General features: G+C 48.8%; 1 long non-coding RNA gene across 1 annotated transcript in view; it reads left to right on the top strand.

The window, feature by feature from the left end:
* The first annotated feature begins 8,567 nt into the window (after nt 1-8,567).
* LOC149868747 (uncharacterized) overlaps nt 8,568-16,118 on the top strand; it is a 33,911-nt gene continuing 26,360 nt past the window's right edge. The window contains exons 1-2 of the long non-coding RNA XR_016441022.1: nt 8,568-8,674; nt 9,654-9,690. This is a non-coding gene — a long non-coding RNA (uncharacterized LOC149868747). The remainder of the gene's footprint in view (nt 8,675-9,653; nt 9,691-16,118) is intronic.

The following is a 16,118-nucleotide window of genomic DNA, read 5'->3' on the forward strand; positions in this document are numbered from 1 at the left end:
AATATATTGTTCCTAACAGGGACTTGAAGAAGGACTCTTTGTGTCTAGCATCTTTCCCATCTATACATATTGTCCAATAAAGTCTATCACCAAAAATCATACTTTTCTGATGGGGTAGACATTTGGAGGTGTCTTGTGCAAGAGGCCTGTTGTTTCTCAGGGCCTTGTTACACAGTAATTTTGGGAAGGTCCTGGAGCCCTTAACCCCTGGATTGTCTACACATTAACACCTCAAAGTGGTTTTAAGCACTAATTATGTGGCTCAAAGTTATGCTACTCCAGGGCAGGATTATCCCTGATCCACACTACCCAGCTCCTAGTCCATTAAGGCATGGCCACTCCCCACAGATATGCTGCCCAAGTTGAAGTCCTCCAGTATCCCAAGATCTTTTATATGTCCACTGGAAGAGCAAGGATAGAAGCCTGTCCTAGCTCACCAGCTCTCTAGTGGCTACAACTCCTAGTCCTGCCCCTGCTGACCAGGCCTCTAGTGGTAAGTCACAGCTGGGCAGGTGGGGGACAGTGAGAGAAAGTTTCTAGACTAGGGGGTGTGACTGCTCTAAACTCCAGACTAGCACTGACACTGATCAACATTTGTGCATATCACAGCATAAGTTATAACAAGGCCTTGAGCTATTTTAGGTTGGTTTTTTTACCAGGTTCTTTGCTTCTCTGAAATCAAAAATGGAAAGCTTGATCCATGACCAAATAGGGCTCAGTGAGCCAAGTTTCTCCGTAAATACTTAGATTATAAAAAGGCAATAAATAACTTGTATTGTGGCTATGCACCGAAAATGATTTAAAAGTTCACCAGTAAGGCCTGGTGTCAGGAAGCAGATCTGTGAGTTTACAACTGTCTACATATGAGCTGCAATTTTTGGAAGAAAGAAATTTAAAAGGATATAAATAAGGAACCAGGAATTAATAATCTCTCCACTCACCACTTCCCACTCGTCACAAATAAAAGTGGAGGAGAAATAGAGGAAAAGTTTGCTAAATAAACTTTTATAATGAAAATATGAATGTATCCTCCAGGGCTGCATCCAGACATGCACGGATGCGTGGTTTGTGGCACTGCAGACCTCTTTGTGGTACCATGAACCACACATGGTGAACATTAAAACATGCCCTGAACTGCAAATTTGAAGCATGGGGCCAAAATTTGCTACTGAGATTTCTCGGTATCAAAAAAAAAACAAAAAACCAACAACAATAAAAACCAATTAAAAAACAACACAATGCATGCACAACAACCATCCAGATAAGTGCACATTGCCTGTGGTGCTGCAAACTACACATGATCCACATGCAGGCATACATTGTGCTGCTAATTTGCAGCACAGCAGGTTTTTTTGATATTCAGGAGATCCTGGTGTCAAAATACCCATGCCAGAAAAAAGTGGGTGGCCCACATGGCAGCAGCATGCACTGCCCAAAAACTGAGCCTGGCCAGCCAGCGCCATGCTCCAGATGCCAGTCAGGATCTGTGCACCCAGGTTGCCATCACTGGAGCCCCAGGAGGCCCCCAGGACCTCAGGTAAGGGTGATAGGGCCAGCCAAGGTGCTAACCCCAGCTTCCCCTACCCCACCTCGTACAACTTGTTGTTCACCAGAGCACGCATGCAGAAGCATTCCCTGGGGAAAACTAGCAGTGATACAAATACGTGCCGCTGCTAGTTGTCCCCAGAGAATGCACATTCCCGCTCATGAGGACGCTTCCTTGAAAGCCAAGCCAGGCCTCTGTGCTGCTGGACCTGTAACCCTGTTGCTCCAGGCCACCAGGTAAGACTTCTGGGATCAGCACTGGTGCTGGCCCCAGTTTCCAGCTCTCCCTGGCTGAAGAACTGGGAGGATCTGGGCAAGGGCAGTTTACCTGTTGCAGGACAACTTGTCCCTCAATGAAGCACATGTGCAGGGACAAGTACTGAAGCAATCTGTGCCACTGCAAATGTATGCCTCTTCATGTCTGGATGTGGTGTAAGGATTTATTTTTGTTGATGGAGCCAGTGAACAGAGGCAGGAAACAGGGCAAGGATTTTTCAGGAAGTTTGCTGAGACCAAGAGGAGGAAGGGGAAGGAGAAGAGAAGCCAGGCACCAGATCCTGCCCAGGGGAGGTAAAGTGATCCAGAGCTTTTTGTGCTTTTGACTTGCTGAATGTTTGTTTGGTGGGCTGTGTGTGTTTGGGGTGTGGGCTCTGAGAAGCTTGGAGTGTTGCTACCTGAGTGATTGTTGATTCCTGAGTGATGGCTGAGTGATTGTCGCCTGTGCCTGACAAAACCATCCTCTCCTGTCTTGTCTCTAACAAGTGGGCAGAGGCAATTTAGGCCCAGCAGTGTACAAAAAGAGACAACCCAAGTAACCAGGGAGCCTGAAAACAGGGGCAGCCAACAGGGCAAACAGTTTGCAGGCAGTTCACTGGTCAGTTTGCAAGCCAGTTTGCCCCCCACCCCATTATGAGGGGAGAGCCTTTCAGTTTGGTGTGAGGAAGCAGGGGAAAAGGAACACTTTGGGGCCAAGGGACAGTAAACAGGCCAGCTAGGGAAGGTGTGCTTGGAAGAAGGGCAGTAAGATAGAAGAGGCAGATTAAGAGACCCAGGGAAATGGCTGGAGTATGTTGGAATGCCAGAGCCACTGCTACTGCCTCTGCTTGCACCTGTGAGGTTTCTGTCCAAGAAGTACAACTCACCATCAAGGCTTCCACCCAGGTCTAGTTTTGGCACTGTGGGGACTGCAGCTTGCAGCTTCCTTCCAGTGATGGCCAGATAGGGGAGTACCTGTGGTGTGAGTGGTGACTCCTGGTGTTGTTTCTCAGGGAAAAGGCAAGAGAGCAACAGGAGGAGGTGGCAAGGCTACAAAGCATCCTCTGCCATGAGGAGTTCATTGATTTGGTGCTGAAGGAGACCTCCAGTACTGTGGAGGAAGAACTCCCAGAGGCAACACTAAAGAAGGGAAAGGATATGGACTTACAGGAAGGTGGAAGCTGAAAGCTTGTGTCCTCTGCCAGCACCCAAAAATCTTCATTTTCAGCTGAAGCAGTTCATCCAGAGAACAGATATGGAGCTGTAGCAACAGAAGGTGAGGAGCACATTCCATCAGTGGAGGAAGACAGGACAAGCATCTCCAAAGTGGGAAGATTGAGACCACTGCCACCAAGAAGAAGTGATGGATGGTGGTGATTTGAGAGTCCCTCGTGTGGGGGACAGAGGGATCCATCTGCTGACCTAACCTGTTGTCTCAGGAAGTCTGCTGCTTGCCTGGAGCCTGAATCCAAGGTGTCATGGAGGGATTACTGAGACTCATCTGGCCCTACTACTCCATACTGCTGAGCTATGTGGGCACCAATGATACTGCCAGGGGGGACCCTGAGCAGATCAAAAGTGAGTGCAGGGCTCTGGGTGCAAGGGTGAAGGGGACAGGGGCTCAAATGGTATTCTCTTCAATCCTTCCAGTCAAGGAAAGGAACAAAGCAAGAACACTTGCATCCTGCAAATCAATGTCTGGCTGCACAGGTGGTGTAACCAGTAGGGCTTTGGTTTCTTTGACCATGGGATCCATTTAAAGAAGAGAGGAAAGAGCATCTTTGCAAACAGGCTCACTAAGCTAGTGAGGAGGGTTTTAACTTGGTTCACTGGGACATGGAAACCAAAGCCCTGAGGTAAGTGGAGAAGTTGGTGACTTGGAGGAAGAGCAAGCAGGAGGGGTAGCAGGGGAAATGTTCTCATACTTCCTGAGAAACCAGGGTAATTGATTAGTTACCTCAGGTCCCTATACATGAATGCACAGAGCCTGGGAAACAAGCAAGAAGAATTGGAAGTCCTTGCACAGTCACAGAAATATGACACAATTGGGAATAACAGAGACTTGGTGGGAGCCCACATGATGGAAGCAATGTCGTGGATGAGTATAATGTGTTCAGAAAGGACAGGCAGGAGAGAAGCAAAGGAGTTGTACTTTATATAAATGAGCCATATGATTGATCAGAGCTCCAGTATGAAACTGGAGATAGGGCTGTTGAAAGTCTCTGGATTAGAGTCAGAGGGGAGAGCAAAAAGGATGATGTCATGGTGTGAGTCTGCTATAGACAACCAGACCAGGAAGGAGTGGTAGATATGGCTTTCTTCAAACAGCTAGAGGAAGTTTCCCGGTCACAGGCCCTGGTTATCATGGATGACTTCCATCTCCCTGACATCTGCTGGGAGGACAATAGAGCAGTTGACAGGCAATCCAGAAAGATTTTGTGAAGTGTTGAGAACAACTTCCTTGCACAAGTGTTGGAGTGGCCAACTAGAGGCCATGCTCTTCTTGACCTGCTGCTCACAAACAGGGAAGATTTCATAGATTTCATAGACATTAGGGCTGGAAGGAACCTCGGAAGATCATCAAGTCCAGTCCCCCGCCCAAAGGGCAGAAAGTCAGCTGGGGTCATAGGATCCCAGCAAGATAAGCATCCAATTTACTCTTGAACGTGTTCAATGTAGGTGCTTGAACCACCTCCAATGGCAGGCTAATTTAGACCTTGGGGACAGTAAACAAATTCTTCCTTATGTCCAGCCTGAAACGGTCTTGCAGGAGTTTGTGACCGTTCTATCTCGTCATCCCTTGGGGTGCTCTGGTGAACAAACATTGCCCCAGATACTGGTGGTCACCCCTGATAAACTTGTAGGTGGCCATCAGATCACCCCTGAGCCTGCGCTTTTCCAGGCTAAAGAGCCCCATGGCTCTCAGCCTGTCATCGTAAGGTCTGTTTTCCTGACTTCTGATCATGCATGTGGCTCTTCCCTGAACTCTCTCAAGCTTGTCCACATCCTTTTTGAATTGAGGGGCCCAAAACTGGAAGCAGTACTCCAGCTGCGGCCTCACCAAGGCCAACTACAAGGGGAGAATAATAACCTGGGATTTGCTTGAGAAGAATCTATAGATGCAAGCCAGCATTTTGCTCACTTTACTAGCTGCAGTATCACATTCCAGGCTCATGTTCATCTTGTGGCCAGTGATGACCCCCAAGTACCTTTCATCTGTAGTGCTAACCAGCATAGCACTACCAAGCCTATAAGGATACTGCAGGTTTTTCTTCCCAAGGTGGAGAACCTTGCATTTTTCGGTGTTAAACACCATCAGGTTCTCATCTGCCCATTTGCTGAGCCTGTCCAAGTCAGCCTGGATCATCCTCCTGTCTTCTGGTGTGGATGCTTTGCCCCAAAGTTTGGTGTCATTGGCAAACTTGGCCAGTCCACTTCTGACTCCAGTGTCCACATCGTTAATGAAGATGTTGAACAATATGGGTCCAAGGACAGAGCCTTGGGGGACCCCACTTGTCACAGTGCACCATGATGATTGACTTCCATCAATTACTACCCTCTGAGTCCAACCACAGAGCCAATTTCCCAACAGTGGATTGTGGTGAACCTAAGGCCACAATTGGCCAGTTTTGGCAAGAGGTGATCATGGGATACCAGATGAAAGGCTTTTTTGAAGTCAAGATATATGACATCAATCTCTTCTCCCTTGTCCAGGTGATAGGTCACCTGGTCATAAAAGGAAACGAGATTGGTCAAGTAAGACCTACCCACAACAAACCCATGCTGGCTATCCATTAGGATGTTGGTGTCAGCCAGTCCATTAAGGATGGCTTCTTTAATAAACTTTTCTAAGATCTTCCCCAGGATAGAAGTCAGGCTGATGGGCCTATAGTTAGCCGGATCCACTTTCCTCCTTTTCTTGAAGACAGGCACCACATTGGCCTTCTTCCAGTCTTTGGGCACTACACCAGAGCACCAGGAGTTCTCAAAGATCTGTGCCAGGGGTTGGACTATGATACTTGCCATCTCCTTGAGTACCCTGGGGTGTAGACTGTCAGGACTGGCTGACTTGAAGGTATCCAGCCTCTCAAGGTGTTCCTTCATGAGGTTGGCATTTATGGAGGGCAGGGAATCACCCTCACCTGGACCTCCCTGTCCCATAGTGGGCAGGGGACTGATGAAAGACCGACACAAAGTACCCATTTAATAGATTGGCTTTTTCCTAGGCGTCAGTTGTCAGTTGCCCCATCTGGTTCAGCAGGGGTCCAGTGCTGCCCTTGCTTTTCCTCCGGCTCTCCACATATCTGAAAAAAGACCTTTTATTGTCCTTAATGCTCGAAGCCAGTTGGAGTTCAGTTGCAGCCTTAGCTTTCCTGGTTTGCTCCCTGCAGGACTGGACCAGCACACAATAATTCTTCTTGGAGTTGAATGCCAACCTCCATCCTTTGCAGGCCTTTCTTTTTAGCCTCAGGAAGTCTGCTAGATCCCTGGAGAATTGGTGGGGAATGTAGTACTGGATGACAACTTGGGCAGCAGTAACTATGAAATGATTGAGTTCAGGGTCTTAAGGAAAGGAAAGATTGAGAGCAGCAAAGTAAGGACCTGGGATGTCAGAAAAGCAGAGTTGGACTCACTTAGGGAACTCATGGGCAGGATCCCCTGGGAAACCAGCATATGAGAGGGAGAGGAGTCTAGGGGAGCTGGCTGTAGTTTAAAGAAACCTTACTAAGACTGCAGGAACAAACCATCCTGATGTGTAGGACGACTAGCAAGTATGGCAGAAGACCAACTTGGCTTAGCCAGGAACTCTTCAGTAAACTAAGTCGCAATAAGGAAGCTTATAAAAAGTGAAAATTGGGACAAACAATTAGGGAGGAGTATAAAAACATTGCTCGGGCAAGCACAGATGAAGTCAGGAAGGCCAAGGTGAAACTGGAGTTGCAGGCATCAAGGGATGTGAAGGGTAACAAGGATTTCTGCAAGTATGTCAGCAACAAGAGGAAGATCACAGAAAGTGGGGGTCCTACAGAATGGGGTAGGCAACCTAGTGACAGAGGAAGCAGAAAAGGCAGAAGTACTCAATGCCTTTTTATCTCAGTCTTCACAAACAAGGTCAGCTACCAGATTACCGCACCTGGCACCACAGTCTGGGGAGCAGATGAGCAGCCAACACTGGTGAAAGAACAGGTCAGGGACTGTTTAGAAAAGCTGGATGTGTAAAAGTCCATGGGGCTGGATGGGATGCACCCGGCTGATGTGATTGCAGAGCTGCTGCCTATCATGTCTGAAAACCCGTGGTGATCAGAAGAGGCCCCAAGTGATTGGAAAATGGCAAATATAGTGCCCATATTTAAGAAATGGAAAAAGGAGGATCCAGGGAACTACAGATTGGTCAGTGTCACCTCAGTCCCTGGAAAAATCATGGAGCAGGTCCTAAAGGAATCCATTTCTAAGCACTTGGAGGAGAAGAAGGTGATTAGGAACAGTCAGCATAGATTTACAAAGGGCCAGTCATGCCTGACCAACCTGATTGCCTTTTATGATGAGATGACTGGCTCTGTGGATGTGGAGACACCAGTGGATGTAGTGTACCCTGACTTTAGCAAGGCTTTTAATATGGTCTCTCCAACATTCTTGCACGCAAGCTAAGGAATTACGGGCACGATGAATGGATTGTGAGGTGGATAGAAAACTGGCTGGAGTATTGGGCTCAGAGAATAGTAATCAATGGCTCAATGCCTAGTTGTCAGCCAGCATCAAGCAGTGTGACCCAGAGGTCAGTCTTAGGGCCATTTTTGTCCAATATCTTTATCAATGACCTGGAAGAGGACACCCTCAGCAAGGTTGTAGTTGACACCAAGCTGGGGGGATACACTGCAGGGTAGGGCTACGATTCAGAGAGTGATGTAGACAAATCAGAGGATTGGCCAAAAGAAATCTCATGAAGTTGAACAAGAAAAAGTATATAGCCTTGTATTTAGGATGGAGCAATTCCATGCACCAATACAGGCTGGGGGCTGACTGGCTGGGCAGCAGCTCTGCAGAAAAGGACCTGGGGGTTACAGTGAACAATAGGCTGAATATGATCCAACAGTGTGCCCTTGTTGTCAAGAAGGCTAATGACATAATGGACTGCATTGGTAGGTGTGTTGCCAGCAGGTCAAAGAAATGATTATTCTTCTCTATTCTGCAGTGGCAAGGCCACATTTGGAGTACTGTGTCTAGTTTTGGGCCCCTCACTACAGAAAGGATGTGGACAAGTTGGAGAGAGTCCAGCAGAGGGCAACAAAAAATGGTTTGGGGGATGGGGAACATGACTTATGCAGAGAGGCTGAGGAAACTGGGCTTATTTATTCTAGAGAAGAAAAGACTGAGACAGGTGTGGCAGAAAGCCACCTTGTTTCTCCCCAAAATCTCTGCCCTGTGACACTGTGACTAAAATCTCTGAGCTGCAACCATTTGATGAAGGTGGGCCCAGCACACAGGGGACCACACCCTCGGTCTGTCTCTTTAGGTAACTTGAGCTGGCTGCATTCCTGAGGGAGGGGGGAACCTGCTCCCTCTGCCTACGGGACTTGCATCAATTACCTGGGTGGGGGGGCTCTACCTGGGGAGCTGGAATCTGCCTGGTAACAGGTGATGTATTTCGAATTGGTTGGCTGACAGCCAACCGGGGCTGACCTCCACTGGACCAGGTGAATGAGGTCACAGGGGCTATATAGGTTGTGAGGGGGAGGAGGCTCGCTCTTCTCTCTTCAGCCATGAGGTGAAGCAGCAGCAAAGCAGGGGAGACAGAGGAGCCTTGCCATCGGGACCTAGCTCTCTCTCACCCCAAGACTGTAGAGGGGAAACGGAAGAACTCTGGAAGATGCTTGTGAGTAAGCTACTCAATCGGATTAGATATCTAGCTGGCAGTAACACAGATGCGCGATCAAAAGGCTACCACAGCCACACTGTTTGCTCTTTAGGATTTCTAAGATATTACTCAATCCTGTACCCTAGTTTACCCTACCCCTGTAATCAATAAAGTTCTCCTTTTTGACTGGTGTGGGAGACTTATTGAGGGGTGGGTCTAAATTACGCCAGAGAGACCCCTTAGGTCTGTGGACTAAGGGAGACTTTGCTTTTTGCCCCCTTGACTTGGGGAAGTGCCCCAAGTGCCTGTACCGGGTCGAGTACCCGTCGGACTATTAGGCCTGTGTTTCCCTGAGGACACAGGGCCAAGAGAGTCCCTTCTCGGGGTGGTGGCGGCACGTTACCCCCAGACTAGCGAGTGTGCTCCGGGAGAGGGGTCGGCCAAGCATAAGGCGCCCCTAGGGAGGCATTCGGAGTCTGGAAGGTGGTCAGGCGCAGGGAGGTGGGTAGCTCAATGCAGGAGTGCCCCCTACTGGCCCACCACACAGGATTTAATAGCAGCCTTCAACTACCTAAAGAAGGGTTCAAAAGAAGATGGAACTTGACTGTTCTCAGTGCTGACAGATGACAGAACAAGGAGCAATGGTTTCAAGTTGCAGCAAGGGAAGTTTGGGTTAGATGTTAAGAAGAAATTTCTCACTAGGAGGGTAGTAAAACACTGGAACAAGTTACCTAAAGAGGTTGTGGACTCTCCATCCTTGGAGGTTTTAAGACCCAACTAGACAAAACCTTGGCTGGGATGATCTAGTTGAGAATGCTCCTGCTTTGAGGAAGAGGTTGGACTAGATGACCTCATGAGGTCCCTTCCAACCCTAATTTTCTATGATTCTATGTTTTCCAATGCCTGCTAGCCTGTACTAGTAGCTCAATTAGTGCCTGTATTATTTTAAGAGCAATATGAAACCTGAGCAATGTTTATTAACCTCCAGTCTTTTTAGGTGAATCATCATCAGGATCCAAGTTCTTCAGGAGCAGGTGGGATGATTCTGAATATAAAACCTTCCTTTTGTCTTATTTTTTAAACATATGATTCTTACTAACTGTGTATTTCTTAAAGGTACATGTACACATGTACTTACAAACCATTAAGACAATGAAGCTTTCCTTTGGAGCATGCATAAAGTTGATTCAAAGCAGTATAGATTGCTTCTATACATTTTTATGTGTTGGACATGTAAAGTTTGAATAATGACAAAGAGCAAGAGGAAAAATAAGCATCTTTCAAGAGGGTAAAGCAAATATTCTTTTTCAAAACCTGGTTGGTTTCCAAAACCACCGTGAAGGAGCTATATGGCCTCCAATGCTAGCCTTGGGTGACCATAAGAAATAAGCCAGCTCTGTAGAAATCCAAATGTCCCTTTTTCAGGCTCTGGGGCCCAGGAGCATGGCCCCCTCCCCTTGCGGGGTCTGCTCCCTGCTGGGGTCTCTGGCGCGCCAGCTGGAGGAGCTCCAGGCCACAGTCCAGAGACTGCGTGCCATCAGGGACTGTGAGCAGGAGATAGACTCCTACTGCCAGGCCCTTCTCCCCTGGGAGCTGCAGGGGAGAGCTCCGTCTCCCTCCGCGACTAAGGAGGACTCTGGGACCTCCCACTCTGCCCAGGCAGGGGCATAGACCAAGGTGGTCAAGGGCCCCAAGGCCCGCCGCACCAAGGCCCCTGCCCCGCCGGACCTTAGCAACAGGTTCGCACCTCTTGCAGGCCCAGCAGAGCCTGCTCAGTTGCCAGCTCCCGCAGGCAACCCAGGCTCGACCGCAGCTATTGGCCCCGCTCTCCCCAAGACAAAGCATAACGTGTTTGTTGTGGGAGACTCCATCCTGCGGGGCACTGAGGGGGCAATCTGGCACCCCGACCCCTTAGCCCGGGAAGTCTGCTGCTTCCCGGGGGCCCGCATCTGAGACATTGAGGAGAGGATCCCGCAGCTCCTCCGGCCCACAGACCACTACCCCATGCTCCTTATTCACGTGGGCACCAATGACACAGCTCGGAGCACCCCCAGCCAGGTCATGAGGTGCTACAGGGAGTTGGGAGCAGGGCTTAGGGGTCTGGGAGCTCAGGTGGTGTTTTCCTCGATCCTCCCAGTCTCGGGCTATGGGCTGAGGAGGGAGAGGAGGATCCACGCGGTGAACCAAAGACTGCGGAGCTGGTGTTATCAGGAAGGCTTTGGCTTCCATGACCACAGCCTGCTCTTTGGAGAGAGAGGCAGAGAGCTGCTGGGAAGAGATGGCCTCCACCTCTCTCCCCTGGGGAGGAGGCTCTTCTCAGCCAGGCTGGCTGACCTGCTCCACCGGGCTTTAAACTAAGCCCGCTGGGGGATGGGGGGACTACTGCCCCTGCTGGCCCGCTGAACGGCCCTTGCAAAGCCAGCGGACCAAGGCACTTAAGGGGGCACTTCAGGGAGCTCACCCCTGCCCCAGCCCTGGCACAATCTGTGGGCAAGGCAAGAGCCCCCAAGGGCACACTTGCCTGCCTCTACACTAATGCCAGGAGCCTGGGCAACAAGCAGGACGAGCTCGTCCTCCTGCTCAGTGCAAAGAAATATGATGTCACTGGGATAACGGAGACCTGGTGGGACTCCACCCATGACTGGACCACGGGTATAGAGGGCTATACCCTGTACAGGAGGGATCATGTTGACAAAAGGGGCGGGGGTGTAGCTCTCTATGTGAAGGAAAGCTACATGTCCCTGCAAGCTGATGTTGGTGACCAGCATTGACAGCTAGAGACCATCTGGCTAAAAATTCATGGGGAATATGGCACAGGGGACACAACGGTGGGAGTCTACTACAGACCTCCCACTCAAAGTCCTGAGCTTGACCAGGAGTTTGCCCAGGAACTGACTGAGGCCGCTTGCTCCAGGACCTTGGTTGTCATAGGTGACTTCAATTACCCGGACATCTCGTGGGAAGATCACTCAGCTAAATCTGAGCGGTCGCAAAGCTTTCTCTCATGCGTGGATGACCTCTACCTGACCCAAGAGGTCTATGGGCCAACGAGAGGCAAAGCGCTGCTTGACCTGGTACTGCCTATGGGGGATGACCTAATCGGCGACCTAGTGATCGATGGGAAGTTGGGTGACAGCGACCACGAGCTGATCACCTTCACCATCCGCCGTAAAGCTGTCAAGTCATTCAGCAACACAGAAGTCCTTGACTTCAGAAAAGCCGACTTTGACAAGCTCAAGAGGCTAGTCGGTCAGGCCCTCAGGCACCATGACCCCAGGGAGATGGGAGTTCAAGAAGAGTGGTTGCTTCTCAAGGAAGCGATCCTCAGTGCACAAGCTAAATCTATTCCAACACGGAGGAAAGGCAGCAAGAAGACACAGCAGCCCCCCTGGCTCTCCAGAGACCTAGCGGACCTACTGTGGCTAAAAAGGAAAGCCTACAAAGGACGGAGGATGGGATTCACCTCCAAGGAGGATTACTCCGCGCTGGTCTGGTCCTGCAGGGAGCAAACCAGGAAAGCCAAGGCTGCAACTGAACTCCAACTAGCTTCAGGCATCAAGGACAACAAAAAGTCCTTTTTCAGGTATGTGGGGAGCCAGAGGAAAAGCAAGGGCGATGTTGGACCCCTGCTAAACCAGATGGGGCAACTGACAACTGACGCCCAGGAAAAAGCCAACCTATTAAATAGGTACTTTGCGTCAGTCTTTCATCAGTCACACAGGATGCCCATGCCTGCTATGGGACAGGGAAATCTGGGTGAGGGGGATCCCCTACCCTCCATCAATGCTGACCTCGTGAAGGAACACCTTGAGAAGCTGGATACCTTCAAGTCAGCTGGCCCTGACAATCTGCACCCCAGGGTACTCAAGGAGCTGGCGAGCGTCATAGCCCAGCCCCTGCCACGGGTCTTTGAAAACTCCTGGCGCTCTGGTGTAGTGCCCGAAGACTGGAAGAAGGCCAATGTGGTGCCGATCTTCAAGAAAGGGAGGAGAGTGGATCCGGCTAACTACAGGCCCATTAGCCTGACTTCTATCCTGGGGAAGATCTTAGAAAAGTTTATTAAGGAGGCCATCCTTGAGGGACTGGCCCAGGCTAACATTCTAAGGGACAGCCAGCATGGGTTTGTTGCGGGTAGGTCTTGTTTGACCAATCTCATTTCCTTCTATGACCAGGTGACCTATCACCTGGACAAGGGAGAAGAGATTGATGTCATATATCTTGACTTCAAAAAAGCTTTTGATCTGGTATCCCATGATCACCTCTTGGCAAAACTGGCCAGTTGTGGCCTTGGCTCCACCACTATCCGCTGGCTGGGAAATTGGCTTCGTGGTCGGACCCAGAGGGTTGTGATTGATGGCAGTCAATCATCATGGTGCCCTGTAACCAGTGGGGTCCCTCAAGGCTCTGTCCTGGGACCCATACTGTTCAACATCTTCATTAACGATGTGGACATTGGAGTCAGGAGTGGACTGGCCAAGTTCGCCGATGACACCAAACTTTGGGGCAAAGCATCCACGCCAGAAGATAGGCGGGTGATCCAGGCTGACCTGGACAAGCTCAGCAAATGGGCAGATGAGAACCTCATGGTGTTTAACACCGAAAAATGCAAGGTTCTCCACCTTGGGAGGAAAAACCTGCAGCACCCTTATAGGCTCGGCAGTGCTATGTTGGTTAGCACTACAGAAGAAAAAGACTTGGGGGTCATCATTGACCACAAGATGAACATGAGCCTCCAATGCAATGCTGCGGCTAGTAAAGCGACCAAAATGCTGGCGTGCATCCATAGATGCTTCTCGAGCAAATCCCGGGACGTCATTCTCCCCTTGTAGTCGGCCTTGGTGAGGCCGCAGCTGGAGTACTGCGTCCAGTTTTGGGCTCCACAATTCAAAAAGGATGTGGAGAAGCTTGAGAGAGTCCAGAGGAGAGCCACGCGCATGATCAGAAGTCAGGAAAACAGATCTTACGATGACAGGCTGAGAGCCATGGGACTCTTTATCCTGGAAAAGCGTAGGCTCAGGGGTGATCTGATGGCCACCTATAAGTTTATCAGGGGTGACCACCAGGATCTGGGGGAACATCTGTTCACCAGAGCGCCCCAAGGGATGACGAGGTCGAACGGTCACAAACTCCTGCAAGACCGTTTCAGGCTGGACATAAGGAAGAATTTCTTTACTGTCCGAGCCCCCAAGGTCTGGAACAGTCTGCCAGCAGAGGTGGTTCAAGCACCTACATTGAACACCTTCAAGAGTAAATTGGATGCTTATCTTGCCGGGATCCAATGAGCCCAGCTGACTTCCTGCCCTTTGGGCAGGGGGCTGGACTCGATGATCTCCCGAGGTCCCGTCCAGCCCTAATGTCTATGAAATCTATGCAATCTATGAAATGCTCAACCCTACCCAGATGTGGTCCACAGAGATGCCTTATCCAGCCCACAGGCTGCCATACATCCAAAAATTTGGCAACAGTGAAACAGTTGCAGCAATTGCTATTCGCCTACTGCCAAATTTCCAAACCCATAGGGAGCCCTGAAGGCCAGATATACATGGCCCCGAGTACTAAATAAGGCACTCAGGGTCCAGTAGAGGTAGTTCAGGGCCTGATCCTGGAAGACTGGGCCAAGAGGAGGCAGCATGGGCCTGATTTGGGTGCTCAGGCCCTGCAGAAGTGGCACATGGCCCAATCCAGGTGCATGGGGACAGGGGAGGAAGTGCAGAGCTTGATCCTGGTGAGGTAGTATGGGGCCTGATTCTGGTGCCTGGGGCCAAATCTGGCCCACAGAGCAGCCCCACATTATTCGTCTAGGCCGTGGAGCCAAAAGGTAGAATACCACTGATGTAGATAGGCCACAAGCATGAATCTCCATGCTGTCTATCTGCAGAGCTACTCCAAATCACTTAGGCACATTCCAAAGGCATTTACATTGCTTAATTTGTGGGTCTGGATGTGTATATGTAATGAGTGGATACAAATGGTTAGGAGGGTTAGCAATGATCCTTGACTTTATCTACTTGCCAAATAGACATGGACTTTGACAGAGAGGACCTACAATTTCATTTGAAGTAACTGTTGATCAATTTTTTGAAAGTATCTCATTTTTTAAAATTTAGTATTGCATAAAATGTGATTTAAGTTTCTCGTGCGCTTTGCTTGACATCTCATGTATTAATGGAGGAGGGTGGAGTTTTTCATGGACAAGACATAAATTGTTTATGGCATTTGCCTCCAAGATAAATGTGTCAGAAAAGGTAACACTGGGACAGATTCTGTCCGACCTGTTAGGTGCAAAAATGGGTATTGGTGCTTGGGTAAAAAGTTGTTCCACCCAGCTTGATCCCTAAAAAACAGTTAATACAAAAAATGGGTGGGTTCTCCTCCTCCTTGCTACTACATCATGACTCGGTCTCAAGGGTCAAATGATAGTGCATTACAAAAAGAGATACAAAAGGGATTTTCAGACACTTGAACAGTATGGAACAGAATCACATGTATGCACCTGAGGACACTTAGATACCCAAAAGGTAGAATACAATCTGACCAGTTATGTTTTGTGATTGTAGACTCAATTTCTCCCCTTGGCTTGTCATTTAAAAGTGAGCAGTAGTGCCCATCAGATTGTGAAAGCATCTAATTTCAGGGTGGCAGAAAAGAGAAAATAATGCCAAGACACTTGTTTGGTGGGATGAAATAAAACCACAAACTCTTCAGCATGGGCCACTTAAGGCAGCTTCTTCGTTGAAAATTCCACCAAAAAAAAAGTCCTGTTCTTATTAAAACTTGTGTTTAACTGTTTGTAGCCTTAAGTCCCAGCATGAGGGTGAAATCCTCAGCCCACTCAAGTCAATGGGAAAACTCCCACTGGCTTTAATGGGGCCAGAATTCCCCCCATGCTTTACTGTAAAGATGTTTTCATGTATTAAGCTAGATTTTGGGAAATGCCACCTTGTAGGATATACCTAGTTATATAACACACTTGGTTCTCAAGCCCTATATTTGGTATACTCTAAAACAATTAGAACATAAAAGGGGGAAAAAATTCTAGTTCCAAACGTTTTTGGCGGTAGTTATTTCTTAACTCCATCACTGAGTAATCAACAGAGTACATTGCCTCTGAGCTCCCTCTGCTCTCTGTCACTCCAGAACCTTGGAGGCTTTTGGGAATACACCCTCCATTCATTTAAATGGTTTTGCTTGTCAGTTACTACTGATGCTCAGGACTGAGATCTAAGTTATGAAGCATAGCCAATGGGATGCATAGCAGAAAAAGACTAACATTTTGGCTAGTCTTTTTTTCTATATTGGTTATATTTATTATCATTTATTCTTTCTACAGAACTAATAGTTATTTGTAGCATTTTAATATCTTTGTAAACTGTCCAGTGTTCCTATGGTTCTGTTGCTAAGACAGGTGCCACTCTGAACCCATCCTCAAAGTCACAGTAGTGTGTTGAATGTAAATAGTATC

The sequence above is a fragment of the Crocodylus siamensis genome, chromosome 3, assembly GCF_052110815.1.
Source record: "Crocodylus siamensis isolate JL-2025a chromosome 3, ASM5211081v1, whole genome shotgun sequence".
Taxonomy (NCBI): domain Eukaryota; kingdom Metazoa; phylum Chordata; order Crocodylia; family Crocodylidae; genus Crocodylus; species Crocodylus siamensis.